Below are 17,067 nucleotides of genomic sequence, written 5' to 3'. Positions count from 1 at the left end.
GTCAACTGCACGAAGAATTGCCTCGTCCATTGCAGGTGTCCTCGTCGTTCTAGGTCTTCCCCAGTCGCGAGTCATAGGCTGGAATGTTCCGTGATCCCTAAGACGCCGATCAGTTGCTTCAAACGTCTTCCTGTCTGGACACCTTCGTTCTGGAAATCTGTCTCGATACAAACGTACCGCGCCACAGCTATTGCCCCGTGCTAATCCATACATCAAATGGGCATCTGCGAACTCCGCATTTGTAAACATTGCACTGACTGCAAAAGCACGTTCGTGATGAACACTACCCTGTTGATGCTACGTACTGATGTGCTTGAGGCTAGTACTGTAGAGCAATGAGTCGCATGTCAACACAAGCACCGAAGTCAACATTACCTTCCTTCAATTGGGCCAACTGGCGGTGAATCGAGGAAGAACAGTACATAATGACGAAGCTAAAATGAGCTCTAACTTGGAAATTAATGTCCACATAACATCTTTTCTTTATTTATGTGTGAGGAATGTTTCCTGAAAGGTTGGCTGTACCTTTTTGTAACACCCGACCACTTTGGAGCGCCATCAGCAGGAACCACAATACAATAAAAAGCAGAAGAAGTATTTCAGATCTAAAAGTAAATACTTGTTCGTCAGTTACTAATAATTATGTTCGATTATTAATACACTTGTTTACATCTACATTTTGTTATTTTTTCAGCACCACAACATGCCCCTGATACAGTACTAGCAGAACTGCAGGATCCGGAAAAGCAGGTATTGTCTGTATTGTCTGCACAACCACAGCCACAGCAGTCCACGGGCAGTCCACGTGCAGTCTTCCTGAGTTATTGGACCTGCCGTTCGGCTATTCCATCCACCGCCACAGCCACAGCAACAGTAGCCGCCTGAACTTACTCAACTTACCAAGCCGCAGTTAAGTGTCTGCAGAATACTTCTATTTTCCGATACACATAATTCAGCTGCTAGCGAGTCCAAATGGATGAATATTAGCATAGCATCTAACAGTGACTTTGATGTAGTAATTGGAGTAAAAAGGTGTTCAACGCGTTGCCACTATCAGGCAGTATTCATATCACAAATGCGACTATGCAGCACGAAGAAGTACATAGAGATGAAGATGATGACAAAGTACGACCCATCCCATACCCCAGCTGACATCCATGTGTTTGAGAGGTGACAATAATTTGCCGCTTCTGGGAAGTGTGGCATCACCGCACGACTGATCTGGTGTGATGCCACGCTCACAGGAAGTTATAGTACCGAGTGTGTAGTCAATAAAGAAGAGGAGTTTAGTATGGGAAGTCATTATGGCTAAATACTAAATATTTTCATTAGTAATTAAGTCCTGTAGTTTAAATATTGCCAACGGCCTTGCCGGAGCGGTAACACCGGTTCCCGTCAGATCACCGAAGCTAAGCGCTGTCGGGTTGGGCTAGCACTTGGATGGGTGACCATCCGGTCTGCCGAGCGCTGTTGGCAAGCGAGGTGCACTCAGCCCTTGTGAGGCAAACTGAGGAGCTACTTGATTGAGAAGTAGCGGCTACGGCCTCGGTAACTGACCTACGGCCGGGAGAGCGGTGTGCTGACCACGTGCCCCTCCATATCAGCATTCAGTGACGCCAGTTAGTTCAGGATGACACGGCAGCCATTCGTTACCTTTCGGCCTTCATGGCCTGTACGGGAGGAGAGGAGTTTAAATGCCGATTTTAAGTATGTTTCCAAGGCAACTGAAAGATGACGGTAACTATGTTCCCCATGAACGGAGGTATTTTTTCTGATTAATAATATCCTATTAACAAGTTACAAATTATCGTCATGATGGTGCCTTTCGCTAAAACGGTGCCTTTGTATGTAGAAGCCCACCTTCACATGCAGAGATACGCCTTCTAGGTGATATTGGCGATAAAATATTGTCAGGGCCTAGGAATTCCAACCGTAGAACTCGCTGAAAACGGACGCTGTTAGAATGATTACTAAACGTAGTACCATGGTCAGGGAACTGTTTTTCCCTGGATAGGAATTTCCGAATAGGATCCTGAGAGAACAGCCACCTTCCCCCTTTAGTTAGCCTTCGAAGTGACAACACGCACTACTGCTATCTGCATAGCCAGTCACTAGGCCTCGTGGACAGGCCACAAAGGCGCCATGTTGGTAGAAGTTCTCCACAATGCTGAAACCTCGAAAGCTGCGACGAGTAGTCATTTCGATCATGTTAATACATATGAGTCGTGATAACACACAAATCTATCATTCCCACCGAATCACAAGACCATCCATGTTAAGCACCCAGGAAACGCCAGATTATATGCAAATTGAAGATGGAGAAGGAGGGGAGAAAGGAAATGGAAAGGAAGGGATTACTGATGTCAGCTGGATTGGGACATTACGCGAAATCATTTGCGACGAGTGAAAATTCTAACTCGGGATCTCCTGCTTACTAGGCAGGTGCGTTAACCATTGCGCCACCCTGCGCACAACGCACTCGCAGTTGCGCGGACTAACTCGGCACCCTTCACAACCGATCCGCATTCCCACCGACCGCCACGTATCCGCAGTCCCTGCTCGCTACTCTTAGATTCCCGCAGGAGGTCGGACGTACTTGTGCATCTGCACTGAAGAAGGACATGTCCGAAAGAACAGACACCACGCCTTCATACACTACTGGCCATTAAAATTGCTACACCACGAAGATGACGTGCTACAGACGCGAAATTTAACTGACAGGAAGAAGATGCTGTGATATGCAAATGATTAGCTTTTCAGAGCATCCACACAAGGTTGGCGACACCTACAACGTGCTGACATGAGGAAAGTTTCCAACCGATTTCTCATACACAAACAGCAGTTGACCGGCGTTGCCTGGTGAAACGCTGTTATGAAGCCTCGTGTAAGGAGGACAAATGCGTACCATCACGTTTCCGACTTTGATAAAGGTCGTATTGTAGCCTATCGCGATTGCGGTTTACCGTATCGCGACATTGCTGTTCGTGTTGGTCGAGATCCAATGACTGTTTGCAGAATATGGAATCAGTGGGTTCAGGAGGGTAATACGGAACGCCGTGCTGGATCCCAATGGCCTCGTATCACTAGCAGTCGAGATGACAGGCGTCTTATCCGCATGGCTGTAACGGATAGTGCAGCCTCGTCTCGATCCCTGAGTCAACAGATGCAAGACAACAACCATCTGACCAACAGTTCGACGACGTTTGCAGCAGCATGGACTATCAGCTCGGAGACCATGGCTGCGGTTACCCTTGACGCTGCATCACAGGCAGGAGCGCCTGGGATGGTGTACTCAACGACGAACCTGGGTGCACGAATGGCAAAACGTCATTTTTTCGGATGAATCCAGGTACTGTTTATAGTATCGTGATGGTCGCATCCGTGTTTGGCGACATTGCGGTGAACGCACATTGGAAGCGTGTATTCGTCATCGCCATACTGGCGTATCACCCGGCGTGATGGTATGTGGTACCATTGGTCACACGTCTCGATCACCTCTTGTTCGCGTTGACGGCACTTTGAACAGTGGACGTTACATTTCAGATGTGTTACCACCCGTGGCTCTACCCTTCATTCGATCCCTGCGAAACCCTACATTTCAGCAGGATAATGCACGACCGCATGTTGCAGGTCCTGTACGGGCCTTTCCGGCAGAAAATGTTCGCATGCTGCCCTGGCCAGCACATTCTCCAGATCTCTCACCAATTGAAAACGTCTGGTCAATGGTTGCCGAGCAACTGGCCGTCACAATACGCCAGTCACTACTCTTGATGAACTGTGGTATCGCGTTGAAGGTGCATGGGCAGCTGTACCTGCACACGTCATGCAAGCTCTTTTTGACTCAATGCCCAGGCGTATCAAGGCCGTTATTACGGCCAGAGGTGGTTGTTCTGGGTACTGATTTCTCAAGATCTATGCACCCAAATTGCGTGAAAATGTAATCACATGTGTTCTAGTATAATATATTTGTCCAATGAATACCCGTTTATCATCTGCATTTCTTCTTGGTGTAGCAATTTTAATGGCCAGTAGTGTATAACGCCAGATTTTCTGTCTATTTATCAATAGGTGACGATACACCTCATTCGCTCGCCAAGTTATCCAATGCTTTTAATTGCCTGTTAGTTGCATCATTCAGTTATCCAAGCATTATCTGCAGGATTTATTCTTGTATTCAGGCTCCATGAATTAACCACTCTTCGCAATCTATTTCAGTATTATCAATATTTTTCGATCGATATGTACTGTACTGTACTCTTTAGGATCACAATGTGTGATTTAACTCGAGTTTGCCAATAAATACCACAGTAGTCTGAGTATGGTTGTGAAGCTCCCCTACTGTGCTGTAATTCTATGTGCAGCTTTAAATATGTGAATTGTAACTGAGCAGAAAGTCTGATCTTAGTTCTACCCTGCTAGTAGGAAATGAAGTCTGATACTTGGTGTTACGGTCGAGAAAGGAAGATACCCAACGCCTTTAACAGAACTTCTCCGGGAGGAGAGGCAGTGGAAATTATTAAGTCAGCCCGAGGTTTACAGCCTTTTTATACTGGCTCCCTGGCTATATTGTGGAATGCTAGCGTGGCTACAGCGACCTGGCGGTTCTTATTAAAATACGAAACAAGTAACGCAGAAATTTCGTCCAAAGGCAACGCTGCTGGGTTCGTAAGTGGGGTTCACTTTGTGACACTACAACTAAAGCCAGCCTCATCACATGACAAGAAGCGCACTAAGTGCTCATGCTACATCAAATAATGAAGAATGAGGTTCCAATTAACTACACAATTAGACTGCTATGGAACATTGATACCCTCGGTACAATAAACACTCTTTTGTATTTCATTTCTTTATAATAACTGAAGAGCGGAAATGGAATACATTCTAAGTGCCACATATGACATTCGTCAGGAGAATGAAAAAACAATAACTGGTTTGTATCCAAAAACTTGAGAGGGTATCCTGAGACCACGGAATTATATTGCTCACCGCACCACCGCGAACAATAATGAGGCAAATTAGAAAACAAATACTTCATTAAAAACATTCGAAGTGCCATACTAGGAAAGTGACTGGTTCTAAGTGCGATGAAGAACTATTTCACAATTTGATTCTCGCAATGAAGAAGCAGCAACCAGCCACCATTAATTACGATATTTATAGACACAAATAGCGCTCTTATCGATTTCGAAGCTACGGATTAATCTTGAGACGGATGTCGACTTTCGTACTACACTTCTTATTGTTTAAATTAATATAAGGTTGTTTTTTTCAACACATAATGTAAGAAACAATAAATATAAATGTGAACAGGTATCTGAAGTTAACCCATAGGCTCAAAACTGGTAACGGCGCTATTTGTCTAAATAAACTGCATTATTAACAGAAGCTGGTTGCTGTTTTCTTCTTAGAACGAATCAACTTTTATTTTGTACACAACCACTGTCTGAAAGTTATCAGTTTTCGACAAAGTGGCAGGAAGAAAGTTTTTGTTCGGCATTAATACTGCCCTATTACGTTTTGTTTGTGGTAATAAAGATATAGAAATACAGCGTTATGTTTTAACTGGTAGAACTGTAGTCAACAAACACCGCTGCTCATATCTTTTAAATTTGGGAACCCTAGAGGGAAGCACAGCTTGGCAGAAAGCTAACGCCCCATCTGCTAACGCATATTTGAAAGACTTTCTCCTTGGTTTGGTACCTGGATCAAGTCCAGGGTCCTACAACAGAGTACTGAGAATACAAAAGAACTGGATACGCGTTTTGTGAAAAAAATGGGACGTTTTTCATTTCCACTCCTCACGTTTAATTCTATGTATACATAACGTTACAGATTTCCCTTCAAAGAAAACTCGGAGAGGAAACAGACGGTCATAGTTAGATTCCTTCGGACTACGGAAGTCTAACCTGGAATCTGATCTATGATAGGGTCATCATGAGATAAAAGCAATTTTTCCAAAATGGAGACAACCGTTAGCTGAAAATCTGAACAGCTCCTTCTTCTTAAAAGATGCTCCTTGATATGGAAAACGTACTCCTTCGTATTGGTCAGTGATTACACAGATTGGGAAACCTCTAAGGAACGAAGATACGGTGCACTTTTTGCATGCCAACAGGTAGCACTTTGCCGTTACTTTTCTCAGCAGTTGGGAAGAGGTCTAATTTTTTTGAGTTCGGAGTGGCCGCTCCGAGGTCATAAAGCTCCAGGACACGGCGGTCTCAACCCCCATTCTCCTCGTTCACACATCAGCAGCTGCATGTTCGCTAAACGCCTACTGTAATGTAACATACACTGACGTGCCAGAAGTCATTGGACAGCGATACGCACAAATACATATGGCGGCAGTATCGCATACTCAAGCTGTCATCTGTACTCAGGTGACTCATATGAAAAGATTTCTGACGTGATTATGGCCGCACCACAGGAGTTAACAGACTTTGCAAGCGGAATGGTAGTTGGAGCTACATGCATGGGACATTCCATTTCTGGAATCGTTAGAGAATTCAATATTCCGGGATACACGATGGCAAGAGTCTGCAGAGAATACCATATTTCAGACATTACCTCTCACAACGGATAACGCTGTTGGCGATGTGTTTCACTTAACGGCCGAGAGCAGTGGCGTTGGCGTAACATTGTCAGTGCTAACAGACAGGCAACACTGAATGAATTAACTGTGGAAATCAGTGTGGAACGTACGACAAACATATCCGTTAGGACAGTGCGGTGAAATTTCCCGTTAATAGCTTATGGCAACAGATCATCGATGCGAATGCCTTTGCTAACACCATGACATCGCCTGCAGCGCGTATCCTAGGCTTGTGACCATATCGGTTGGACCCCAGACGACTGAAAAACCGTGGCCTGATCAGATGAGTCCCGATTTCAGTTGGTAAGAGCTGATGGTAGGATTCGAGCGTGGTACAGCTCCACAAGGCCACGGCCCTAACTTGTCAACAACGCACTGTGCAATTTGACGGTGGCTCCATAATAGTGTGCACTGTGTTCACATAGAAAGGACTGGGTTCTGTGCTCTGCTGCGCTAGTGTTAGTCTTAGAAGTATGAAAGGGGAATTTCAGTAAAGGCATGATAGGGCAACGAAGTCTAGGGCCGCTGGCAGTGTGTGGTAATAGTCAGTAGCCAGTAGGCCAGGTAGAGTAAACATGGCGCGGAGCTGCAGCGGCGTATTGCACGTACGATTTGTTTGGAGCGGAGCAACAGCGAGGCAGGAAATTGCAGCGTTGCTTTAAGTTATTGCGATGTATGAGGCGAGGCAGTAGGCCAGAGCTGGGAGTGGCGATGTCTAAGCGGCTGACGTATGGGAATTTACCGCTGCCATAGTTTCTGTTTCTATGAGGCGAGGCAGTAGGCCAGAGCTGGGAGTGGCGATGTCTAAGCGGCTGACGTATGGGAATTTACCGCTGCCATAGTTTCTGTTTCTCTCTGACACTGCAACAAAAGCAAGGGGAAAAGCAGTATAAATAGTACGGCACTTTTAGCTTGAGAGGTGTGCCAGGTCAGTCGAGAGTTGGGTCGGAACTGTGCTGGTCTACACTTATAGGGGTCAGTCTGGTAGCGATGTTGTAAATATATTCTGTGTAAACTTGTGCTTTGTTTTTATGTACTTGTTCAGGCTGTATTCTGCTTCCGGCGGGACGGAACGGCAGCCGGATGCTTGGAGATTGCGCTGTCTGCCTGAAGGAGGGCAGCGACAGCGGTCTGCAGCAGGTCCAGGACGGGCCACGTCCGCATCCCACCTGGCGTACCGGGGTCCGGGGAAGGCGTACGCTGCGGGAGACGCAGCAGCGCTGAAACAGCGTTAGGGACGGAGGCAGGTGTTGCCATCCAGCAAGCACCACTAGCGGCAAGTTGCGGCACGATGTCCAGGAGGGTGCGGGTTCGAGTCCGATCCTGTCCTGAGAGCAGCAGTGGCCGAGGGCCACAGGTGGCCAGTACAACCGCCTTCTTCCCGTGGTCGGACAGAGCAGGCCAAACAGGGCGAGGGCAGTGCGGACCAGGAACTGTAACAGTCTCCGGAATGGCGGCCAGTAGAGCGCGCCCGTCGGTACGGCTCTGCAGGCAGTGACAAGGCGAGCGCGGCTGGCTTCCATCGCCGGTCAGCCTCGATGACTGCAGCAGCAGTGTCTGCAGTCCAGGAGTAGTGCTAACAAGGGAACCTCCCCATCGCACCCCCCTCAGATTTAGTTATAAGTTGGCACAGTGGATAGGCCTTGAAAAACTGATCACAGATCAATCGAGAAAACAGGAAGAAGTTGTGTGGAACTATGAAAAATAAGCAAATTTTACAAACTGAGTAGTCCATGTGAAAGATAGGCAACATCAAGGATAATCTGAGCTCAGAAGCGCCGTGGTCCCGTGGTTAGCGTGAGCAGCTGCGGAACGAGAGGTCCTTAGTTCAAGTATTCTCTCGAGTAAAAGTTTTAATTTTTTATTTTCAGGTTATGTGACAAACTCTTATGTTTTCATCACTTTTTTGGGAGTGATTATCACATCCACAGGAAAACCTAAATCTGGCAAGGTAGAAGAATCTTTTTACCCATTCGCCAACTGTACAAGTTACGTGGGTCGACAACATATTTCTGTCATGTGACGCACATGCTGCCACCAGTGTCGTATACAATACATCAAACGTGTTTTCCTGTGGAGGAATCGGTTGACCTATGACCTTGTGTTCAAATGTTTTCGGTCCCCATTGGAGTGGCACATCCTTTCGTCTACTAATCGCACGGTTTTGCGGTGCGGTCGCAAAACACAGACACTAAACTTATTACAGTGATCAGAGACGTCAATGAACGAACGGACAGATCATAACTTTGCGAAAATAAAGAAAGTAAACTTTTCACTCGAGGAAGATTTGAACCAAGGACCTCGCATTCCGCAGCTACTCACGCTCACCACGGGACCACGGTGCTCCTAAGCTCACATTACCCTTGATGTTGCCTATTTTTCACATGGACTGCTCAGTTTGTATATTTTGCTTATTTTTTCATAGTTCCACACAACTTCTTCCTGTTTTCTCGATTGATCTGTGTTCAGTTTTTCAAGGCCTATCCACTGTGCCAACTTGTTACTATATCTGAAGGGGGTGTGATGGGAAGGTTCCCTTGTAAGACGGCCGAACTCGCGGAACAGCCTGCGGGCAGCGCGCTGACATTACGCTTCTATAAACTGGCTGAATAAAGGAATACTTCTGAATACCGCTGTATCACTCTGAACTGCCCCTTGACGCTATTGAACTCGCTCAGCCTCCTCACGAAATATGGCGCGATGGGTGCCGGCTTCAGCTCGGCCATCTGGAGTCCAGGGTTCGACCATTGATGGGCCGCAACAGGTCGAACTGAACTGATCACTGTCTGGAAATGGCTATGTTCAGCTACTTGGAGACCATTTGCAGCTATTCGTGGACTTCATGTTCTCAAACAAAGATGGAATACTTATGGATGACAATGCACTATGTCAGCGGGCTAGAATTGATCGCGATTGTTTTGAAGAATCGGATCATTCTAGCTAATGATTTGTCCACCCAGATCGCCCGACGTGAATCTCATCCAACATTTATAAAACATAGTCGAGAGGCCTATTCGTGCACAAAATTCTGCACTGGTGATTCTTTCACTGTTACGGACGACAATAGAGGCAGCATGGATCTGTATTTCTGCAGGGGACTTCCAACGACTTGTTGAGTTCATGCCGACCGCGCGGGGTAGCTGCGAGGTCTAGGGCGCCTTGTCACGGTCCGTGCGGCTCTCCCCGTCAGAGGTTCGAGTCCTCCCTCGAGCATGGATGTGTGTCTCACCCATAGCCTAAGTTAGTAGTGTGTAGGCTTAGGGGCTGATGACCTCAGCAGTCTGGTATCATAAAACCTTACCATAAATTTCCAGTTTTTTGAGTCCATGCCACGTCGAGTTGCTGCACTATGCTGGGCAAAAGGAAGTCCGACATGATATAAATAACTATTCCACTACTTTTGTCACCTCATTGTATATGGACTTTGTCGTACCTGTGTTTAAGACTGTACCGTACGTAAAAATCAAAGACAGTTTTATTAAGTGACAGTGTTATTAACCAGGGACATTATTATAAAGACATACCTTTGACTGTCGACGGTTGTGGAACATGGTAGGGAAGCAATGGAAATAACTTTTTATTGTGTGTATTATTCAATAATTGGAGAAGAAATCGGTACTCGCCACAGAATAATAGGTGAGGTTTAATCTTATCCACTGTCTTATCAAGTTACTATTAATCTTATAGAACAATTCCAGACCGTCTACGAGGACATGATGTCGGGGAGAACCTAACAGAGATTCCAATGAACCTGCAATACATACATCGTGACTCATCACGAATTTAATTACTGCGAAGTTAAAACTGTTTAGCTCTTCACAGAGGTAATTACAGTCGACGCTTGTTGAGGACATACGCCTGATTTTCACAACATGTTATACGATTTTTTTGGACGGACTATTCAGCATTACAAAATACAACACCGAATACAATACGTAAAACTGGATAGAGAAACAAAAACAATAACAGGGAAGTATGTTGCTACGGTTATCACATTCGTCACCAACCACTTTCCGCCTAGAGTCTCATTACAGTTTTGCTGTTCGTTGCCTTGGACAGTGACGGTTAATGATGCTCGCGCCGTTTTAACGCGGCGCTAGCAACTGTTTCGGACCTGAGCGTTATTGCAGCCTGATGGATGCTGCAAGCCCCCTTCAACATATCGCCATGTGGTAAGAAGATAATCCAACCCCCCCCCCCCCCCCTTTTCGTCGTTTGCCGGCCGAAGTGGCCGTGCGGTTAAAGGCGCTGCAGGTTCGAATCCTGCCTCGGGCATGGATGTTTGTGATGTCCTTAGGTTAGTTAGGTTTAACTAGTTCTAAGTTCTAGGGGACTAATGACCGCAGCAGTTGAGTGCCATAGTGCTCAGAGCCATTTGAACCATTTTTCGTCGTTTCGACCAAACTGAGTGCAATGATCTCTACGATCTATCTGTCATATCTTCGGTTCATAAAGGAACCTTTCCCGCAATAGTATCTTATAAAGTAACGGTACGTTGTCCGCCACTCTATAACCATTACGTTTGGTAACATATTTGCAATGCCGCTTTCCTTTTAAGTGTCAGGATTTTGTTTATGGGTGGCTGTAGTGAATTCTTGGCTGCATTCATACTTCGTGAAGGCTGTTCTCGGTAACGTGAAAGTTCTTTCTTTTAATGAACACTGAGGTGCTAGAAGTCATGGAATACCTACGTCCGCCCCTGGTAGCTGAGTGGTCAGCGCAACGGAATGTCATACCTAACGGCCCGGGTTCGATTCCCGGCTGGGTCGGAGATTTTCTCCGTTCAGGGACTGGGTGTTGTGCTGTCCTTATCATCATCATTTCATCCCCATCGACACGCAAGTCGCCGCAGTGGCGTCAACTCGAAAGACTTGCACCAGGCGAACGGTCTACCCGACGGGAGGCCCTAGCCACACGGCATTTCCATTTCCATTGAATAGCTACAAATATCGTGTCGGACCTTCTTTTGCCCACCGTAGTGCAGCAACACGACTTGGCATGGGATCGACAACTCGCAGGAAGTCCCCTGCAGATATAATGAGCCATGCTGCCCCTATAGCTGTCCATAATTGCGATAGTGTTGTCGGTGCAGAATTTTGTGTACGAACCTCCCTGTCGATTACGTTCCATAAATGGTCGACGAGACTCATGTCGGCCGATCTGGGTGGCCAAATCATTCGCTCGATTGCCCTGAATGTTCTTCAAATAAATCGCGAACAACTGTGGCCCGATGACTTGCTAATTGTCATTCATAAAAATTCCATCGTTGCTTAGGAACGTGAAGTCTATGAATGTCTGCAAATGGTCTCCATGTAGCCGAACATAACCATTTCCAGTCAATGATCGGTTCTGTTGGACAGAGAACCCAGTCTATTCCGCGTAAACACGGCCTTCAACATTATCAGATATCACTAGCCTGCACAGTGCATTGTTGACAACTTGGGTCTATGGCTTCGTGGGATCTGCACCACGCTCCAATTCTACCATCAGCTCTTACCAATCGAAATCGGGACTCGTCCAACGTATGTGGCCACGAGCTCAGCAGAGGCACCGCAGGTGATGTCAAGCTGTTAGCAAAGGCAGTCGCATCGGCCGTCTACTGCCATAGCTCATTACCGCCAAATTTCACCGCACCGTCCTAGCGGGTACGTTCGCCGTTTGTCTCAAATTTATTTCTGCAGTTATCTGACGCAGTGTTGCTTGTCTGTTAGCACTGACAAGTGAAGACCGACGGTCACTGCGTTGTCCGCGGTGTGAGGTAACTCCTGAAATTTTGTATTCTCGGCACACTCGCGACAATGTGGATCTTGGAATACAGAATTTCCTGACGAGTCCCGAGATCGGTTGTCCCACGCGTCTATCTCCAACTACCACTCCGTGTTCAAAGTCTGCTAATTCCCGTCGTGCGTCAACAATCACATCGGACATCTTTTGACATGAATCAGCTGAGTACAAATGACAGCTCCGCCAATGTACTGTGCTTTTATACCTCGTGTACGCCATACTACCGCCATCCGTATATGAGCATACGCTATCCCATGACTTTGTCACCACTTTGGTATCGTTACTCATTGGGTGTCGTTACTCCTTTCCACATCCCCAGTTCTGTAATTTACAATCCCCTGAAAGTAGGGACGAGTTCGATTGCCCTATACAGTCAAGACACACTTAGAAATCATAATTATTTCTACGGACATGCACGAGATGGAAAAATTCCCCCACCCTTCAATTAAAAGAAATGACTCTCAGTCAATCCAGTTACAACTTCAGCAAGTCATAACTTTCAGAACCTATCCAAAAGAAGAAAAATGATTTCTATGCATTTGGGACAAGTGCTTGGCAAGCCTGGAAATAAAGATGTAATCCTTGCGAGTATAAGTCCAAACCTTCAAGCGTTTTTTTTTTTAAAGTCCGAAATGAAGTAAGATTGAGATTTAACGTCCCATCGATGATGAGGTCATTAGAGGCGAAGTTCGGACTGGGGAAGAAACTGACAGTACCCCGGTTTTGCTTTCAGCGATTTAGGGAAACCAGGGAAAAATCAGGATGCCTAGACGGGGGTATGAACAAATGAAGGGAATGCGATTGGTGCGGAACGACTTGTAGGTTGTGATCATATACCGACTGAAGAAAAATCTCGACACCAAGAAGGAGTTGTGCGACATAAGCGAAAGTTCGTAGGCGAGTTTCTATTCGCGACAGTCGAATAAGAATAGCGCTAGTAGCGCCACTATGAGGATGCAAATCAGGTTTGCTTTAAATACGCACTGTAATGGTCGAGAGCACTAGTTACGTTTGAGGTTGGACGTAGTGAGTTGATGTTAGATAAAAATGCCTTTAAGGCGACAAGGACTCCATTACCAACACCTCACTGAGTTTGAGCGAGATGCTCCTCTGTGACACAACAAACTGTTACAAACGGGTTACTTTAAGGACAGCTCCGAACCAGACGCCCTGTAGAAAGCATTCCACTGACCCCGAAACACCTCACTACGTGACAAGCTCGCCCATATTTTATGTAAGTGGCCAGCCAATAACAATTTCCTGTGACATTCTTGTTGCTATGTTTCCCCTTTCCTTAGGTTTTACTTTCTTATGTAGCATTTTCCTTCTTTTCCTGCTTTCTTTGAGTGTGTGCTTTAGTTTTCTTAGGTCTGTCCACATTCGTTCCTTTTAACGTGTGTCAGGGCGCTGATGACCTCGATGTTGAACGCCCATAAGCCCCAACACACCACCACCACCACCGAATATTGGCTGCTTCAGTGGTGTCAAGTGAGAGTTCATTAGAGGGCAGCGTGGAAATCTTCTCTGTTTCCCGATGGAAGGTGGTTCTGCCTCGCCGCCGATGATGGCTGTGTGTTAATTAGAAGGAGACCATTTGAGGGCCTACAACCAACCTGTCTGCGTGCTAGATACACTGGACCTGCTTCGGGAGTTATCGTCTGGGGTACGATTTCGTATGACACCAGAAGCACTCTCGTGGTAATCCCACGCACACTGACTGCAAGTCCATCCGTTAATCAGGTGATTCGATTTGTTGCCCTATACAGTCAAGACACACTTACAAATCATAATTATTTCTACGGACATGCACGAGATGGAAAAATTCCCCCACCCTTCAATTAAAAGAAATGACTCTCTGTCAATCCAGTTACAACTTCAGCAAGTCATAACTTTCAGAACCTATTCAAAAGAAGAAAAATGATTTCTATGCATTTGGGACAAGTGCTTGGCAAGCCTGGAAATAAAGATGTAGAGTGGGAGGGGGGGAGAGGGGAGGGGGAGGGAAGGGGGGGAGGTGTTCCAACAGGATAACGTTCACCAATATGCTGCTGTTGTAACCCAACGTACTCTACAGAGTGTCGGTACGTTGCCTTGATCCACTCTGTCTCCAGCCGACCACATATGGAACATCATCTGATGACAACTCTAGCGTCATCCACAAACAGTATTAACCGTCCCTGCGTTGACCGACCAAGTGCAACAGGCTTGGAACTTCATCTCGAAAACTGACATCCGGCACCTGTACACCACAATGCAGGCACGTTTGCGTGCTTGCATTCAGCATTCTGCCGGTTGGACCAGTTACTTATGTGCCAGCTTTTCACATTTGCAGTGGCTTATCTCGAGCGTTCGTTAACCTGTCATCTTGCAATGTTAATCACTTGTATATGTTACCTAGACAAATGAATTCTCGTAGTTTCATTACTCTACGTTAATTATTTTTGGAGTTGCGATTTTTTTCCGTCAGTGTATTTGGAACAGTGGTTTGCACTAGCTGAACTATTTGTACGTTTTCAGCAGCAGCATGAGATGTCCTCACAGACTCCATACGGAGCAAATACACACTTGAAAGATACGAAAATACTCGTCGCCGACTTTTCGATTTTTATCAGAGCTTATCTGGCTGGCTCTGAGCACTATGGGACTCAACCGCTGAGGTCATTAGTCCCCTAGAACTTAGAACTAGTTAAACCTAACTAACCTAAGGACATCACAAACATCCATGCCCGAGGCAGGATTCGAACCTGCGACCGTAGCGGTCTTGCGGTTCCAGGCTGCAGCGCCTTTAACCGCACGGCCACTTCGGCCGGCAGAGCTTATCTGATAAAAAAACAAACTACATAAAGCGGGAGGAGCAGCTGTTCTACAGTTGTCGGAACAAAATGAAATAGACGCTGAGTTTGGCGCCAACTGCTCTTTTTTAATCAGATCTTATTTGACATAAAACAAACTACACCCAAATGGGTAGGACAATCTGTTCTGAAGCTGTCGTAACAAAATTAATAAACCGTGGGTTGGTCGGAATAAATTTTTCCTACACAAGATTCATAAGCTGAATCAATAGCTTGGGTTAGACACGTTGCAGAATTCATTTATTACCGGACAATATATAAGGAGAAGAGTTTGATACCTCTAAATGTGAACATAAACAAGGTCATCTTCTGGCTACCGTTGCGTTTTACAATGAGGTGGTAAAAGACATGGGACAGCGATATGAACATATTCGGATGGCGGTAGATCGGGTACAGAAGGTATAAGAGGGCAGTGCAGTGGCCGAGCTGCCATTTATACTCAGGTGATTCATGTGAAAAGATTTCCGACGTGATTGTGGCCGAATGATGGGAATTAACAGACTCTGACACATTGGAAATTCCATTTCGGAAATCGTTATGGAATTCCGTAAGCCGAGATCCACAGTGTCGCGAGCGGGCCGAGAATACCAAATTTCAGGCATTACTCCTCACCAGGTACGACGCAGTTGCCGACGGGTTTCACTTAACGATCTACAGCAGCGGCGTTTATGTAGAGTTGTCAGTGCTAACATACAAGCAACACTGCGTGAAATAACAGCAGCACAAATCAATGTTAGACATACAACTAACACATCCGTTGGGAAAGTGCGGCGAAATTTGGCGATAATGGGGTTTAGCAGCAGACGACCGACGCAAGGGCCTTTGTTAAGGGCACAACATTGCCTGCAGCACACGGCCCTTGACCGTATGGGTTGGACCATAGACGACTGGGAAACAATGTCGTGGTCAGATTAGTCCCGATTTCAGTTGGTAAGAGCTGACGGTAGAGTTTCAGTGTAGCGCAGCTTCACGAAGCAATCGACCCAAATTGTCAACAATGCACTGCCCAAGTTGTTGGTGGCTCCATAATGGTGTGAGCTGTTTTTGCATGGAATGGACTGGGTCCTCTGCTCAAGCTGAACCGTCCATTGATTGGAATTTGTTATGTCCGACTACTTGGAGCCCATTTGCAGCCATTGATGGACTTCACGCTCCTAAGCAACGGCGGAATTTTTATGGGTGACAATACGCCATATCACCGGACCACACAACATTCTGGACAACTAGAGGTAGTGATTTGGTCACTCAGATCCCTCGGCGTGAATCCTATGGGACGTAGTCGAGAGGTCAGTTCGTGCTCAAAATTCAGCACCGGCGATACTTTCGCAATTGTGAACGGCTATAAAGCCAGCATGGCTCAATATTTCTGCAGGAGACTACCGACTTGTTGAGTCCACGTCACACCGCGTCGCTGCACTACGCCATGGTATAAGGAGGTCGGACACGATATTGGCAGATATCGCCTCAGTGCACTCTGGTCACCAGAGCAGTCCCAGTAGGCGATATCTGGCGGGCACAGGTGTTACTGAACTCAGGGCTTCGCTCAACGGAACCATTTGTCTGGCAGGTCCAATAAATTAACAGTGAGACGCCCTGCTAAACCTGCAGGATAGGACAGGTAGTTTAAATTGTAGAAAGGGGCCAAAATAATCGGCTGTCAGCTACACTCGAACATACAACTTCATTTATTTAACCAAAGAGCAAGGAAAATTAAAAAAAAAAACACAGCATTAATTTTTGGAACTTAATTACCAGCTGAATGCGCCATACAATCTCATGCCTTAAGGGCAAGACCACTTTAATTTAAAATCGGCTGAAAACTAACAACTTAAGGCTCAAACC

General features: G+C 46.2%; 1 pseudogene; it reads left to right on the top strand.

Moving 5' to 3' along the window:
* Positions 1 to 1,358: 1,358 nt before the first annotated feature.
* On the top strand, positions 1,359 to 1,476 carry LOC126482713 (5S ribosomal RNA; annotated as a pseudogene).
* The last annotated feature ends 15,591 nt before the right edge of the window (positions 1,477 to 17,067 follow it).

Source organism: Schistocerca serialis, chromosome 5, assembly GCF_023864345.2.
Source record: "Schistocerca serialis cubense isolate TAMUIC-IGC-003099 chromosome 5, iqSchSeri2.2, whole genome shotgun sequence".
In the NCBI taxonomy this organism is placed as follows: domain Eukaryota; kingdom Metazoa; phylum Arthropoda; class Insecta; order Orthoptera; family Acrididae; genus Schistocerca; species Schistocerca serialis.
This window is presented reverse-complemented; position numbering and strand designations above follow the sequence as displayed.